The 3,491-nt window shown below is 33.1% G+C and overlaps 1 long non-coding RNA gene across 2 annotated transcripts; it reads left to right on the top strand.

The window, feature by feature from the left end:
- Positions 1–1,380: 1,380 nt before the first annotated feature.
- LOC141286551 (uncharacterized) lies at positions 1,381–3,042 on the top strand. Of its 2 annotated transcripts, none has more exons than XR_012339288.1 (3): positions 1,381–1,503; positions 1,732–1,786; positions 2,762–3,042. It is a non-coding gene; the product is annotated as an uncharacterized lncRNA (long non-coding RNA). The 2 variants fall into 2 exon arrangements; XR_012339289.1 differs by lacking the exon at positions 2,762–3,042 and adding an exon at positions 2,211–2,283.
- Positions 3,043–3,491: the final 449 nt, after the last annotated feature.

Raw genomic sequence — 3,491 nt, forward strand, 5'->3', positions numbered from 1 at the left:
TCTTAAAAATGCATTCAGATGCATTTGTACATGTCTACAATTATATGTGGTTGCATGTAAAGTTTTTACTTTGACTTTTAGCTGAGTGTAGTTCAAAATATACCCGGTTGTGATTCGGTTGTGAAAGGACGTCCAGCAGGTGACGTCTTTTACACGTGCATTTATAGTCCATCGTCAACCTCTATAAAATCCTTATGAAATATGCAAAAGCAATTGTGCTTACATTCACATTCACATTGGCATACTACAGTAATTAATTTAAGTGCCCAAAGTAGTTTCATAAGAGGTTGTTAATAGACGTCCACTGACGTCCTTTAAACGTTTAGTAAGACCCATGCAAACCAGCACGGAAATCTTTATTTAAAAAACTTCCATTTGTTTTACATCTTGTTTTATGTAAATTCTATTCACAAATTGCTTGTAGTTAAGTGTGAAATCACTGCATTTACCCATTATTCCACCAGTTTCCCATACATTACAATATGATTTAATTATTTCGTTTTAAATGATTAAATATATATAGGCTATATACATAAGTAAGTCACAATTTAAAGTCTGAGCTGGATGCAAAAACTGCTGCCAAGATGTTGTTACAAATTCTGGCGATATGGTATCTCTATAGCAGATTATCTCGAGATATGACAGTTTGTATACTCAAAATCCCAGATCAATAGGTGGCGGTAATGCATCTTTTTATGCTGGTTTGGCAAAATCGCCAAAAACACCAGAAGAAGAGGAGTGAGCCGTAACGTACACCAGGAGAGAGTTTTTTGAGTTTACAAATCATTAAAAATTCACCGATGGGTAAGTACATTTTGAGGTATTTTATTAATGTATTTTATTTTTACTTGTTTTACTCGGAGGAACCAAAAGCAAGTATAAGCACACTGTCAAGTTAAATTAACTAGGGCTAAAGTTAGCTAGTATGCTAAAAGGTAATGTTTAATGCTATGGTCTTTTTTAACCCTAAAAAGAAACTCATCTGTGGCATATATATATATATTTTTTTTTTTTTTTTTTTTTTTTTTTCTTTATTATTAGGCAAGCTATAAAAGGGGAAAAAAATAGTTAAATGTATATATGTACTTTGACATCAATGACATGCAGCACATAAGAGCACATCGGTTGATTAAACATGTTTAAAAATTAAATTAAAAAGTACTACTCAGATGTAGCATTCTGAAAGTTTATTTCTAAAAATAAATGCAATGAAAGACTGTGATATGTTAAAACTGTAGGAGGAGCTCAGGAACAATTCACTGAAATCTGTAAATTAATTTGAGCATGGCTGACTTCAATAAGTGCTTTAAAAGTATTTTGTAATTTCAGATTTGCTAAACATGTCCTCTGACTATCAAAGAAACTGGAGATGTCGAAGCACAAGAGTTGATGCCTTAGCGGAAGAGGACAGCAGCTCAGAATCCGAGGGGACAGTGGAGCCTGCCTTGGTGTTTTACAATTTCAAATAGGTGGAACCAGATAATTACCCCATGCCATCAGCAAGTAAGGAATATTATATGGTGTTTGAAACGCAGGCCATTTATGGGAAATTCATTAAAGCAAAGTTTGCAAACAGTCCGTTTGTAAATCTTTTATTAGAGGTACAAGTAGTTGTTTATCGATAATCTAATGCCAATATCGATACCATTGTTTTTGTTTGCTGTCAATTCTGTCTTGCTCTTGATTTCTCAAAACATTATTACATTATTTTGATTGTGGTGTCACTTTTAGGTTCAGCAACTGTCCAGAGTTGGCCGAATGTCAGTCAGAGACTGTGTATGAACAGGTATGTATTTACCTAGCATTGTTTGTGTGTTTTGCTGTGTCGTATTTCAGAAAAAAATGACAATAGTAACAGTATCCACAATAATAACCTCAACCTTTGGTAATACTATAATTCTGTCACACACTATATCTACTTATATAACTGCCTGTTTTTGTGTTGAAGTTGTAATGTCTGTGCTAAATCAGGTTGTTCGTAGGACTTAAAACAAGACATAAAAACATAATGTTAGTGTAAGAAATGAATGAATCATTACTTGTCACAAAAACTTTGGATAGGGATAGAGCACTTATTACATGATAGAGAGTGGTTGTGAAAGTGTATGTTTTAACACTGCATGCAATTGGCAAACTGCACAGTACTGCTAATTTGTAATACTGATCTTACAATGCATTTTAATATTATGACTGAATCGTTTATTTCGCAGAATCATGTCAAATGCCTTAATGGCAAAATTCAACATGCAGGGTGGTGGCCAGCTGGAAAATTCTGCATTCAAGGCTACACCTTTATATAATAAAATACAAGGTAATTTGTGACACATCGTATGTTCCTTGTGTCTTATTTAAAAGACCTGTTTTTATCAGAAATGTCCAAACGCATAATTAACATGTTTTAGTCCCGGTGTTCTCATATGTGGACATGTATGAAATCAACATCCCGCATCACGAATTAAGTCGTCACTTTGTTTTGAAATGAATAACATTTTTCTGAGATGTTGATTCATGACACACAGTTTAAAAATTAGACAAATTTAAATAATTACAAATTATCTTATTTCCATAAGAGTGTCACTACATTACTTTTAGACTTTTTGAAGACTAATCATTTGGTATCTCAGAGAAGCTCATGTTCATGAAATGGATGGGAAAAGTCTTGTTCGACTGCATTGTACAATTAGTTTGATAGATAAAAACACTTTAAAAATAAGTGCTTGTTTAACTTTTTGCTTTTTACATTCATATTTTCTTCCCTCAGATGCTGTGAAGAGGTGGAACCCCAATTCAACGGAATCGGAAATTGATGGCGCTATGGCTGAACATCTAAAACATGCTCCAGGAAGAGCAGGGGGTGGGGGTTATAAAAAATAAGTTTTCGGGTGAAAAAGATGTGGGAGATATTTGTGACAGCTCAATTCCTTAAATTTAGTTATGAAACTGAATTTGTTTCGTGATGAACATGTTAATTTTTCCTGTTTCCCAGGTGAATTTGTATTAAAACCATAAAATAAATGTGATAAATAAATTGTGACTTTAGTTCATCCCATTATCTTTGATCATTTGTAATGAACTACTAAAATGTTAATAATATAACACTTTATTTTACAGTGACCTTGTTACATGTAGTTACTGTAATAACTATAAATTATGCATAATTGCATGCATCAAACCTTAACCTTATATTCAGATGCAGTTAATTATATTAAGTACTTAAATGTATAAGTAAAGTAATGTGTTGTTTGATCTACACGTGATTATAACGTGTTCTATATAGACATTTCGGTATGACTGGGCCGATTTTGGCCCTTTTTAGAACCTTTGTCAAGTTTAGATGCTTAAACGTCAAAATCGCCTGTTTACGATTTAACACAATTAGTGTATGATTATTTTATATGCAGGCTTATATGCCTACACTTATGCATAAACACACCATATAAACATCCAGAAGAAGACTAATTCTGACGTCCATGGACGCGCTGAAGAGACGT

Source organism: Garra rufa, chromosome 15 (assembly GCF_049309525.1).
Source record: "Garra rufa chromosome 15, GarRuf1.0, whole genome shotgun sequence".
Classification (NCBI taxonomy): Eukaryota; Metazoa; Chordata; class Actinopteri; order Cypriniformes; family Cyprinidae; genus Garra; species Garra rufa.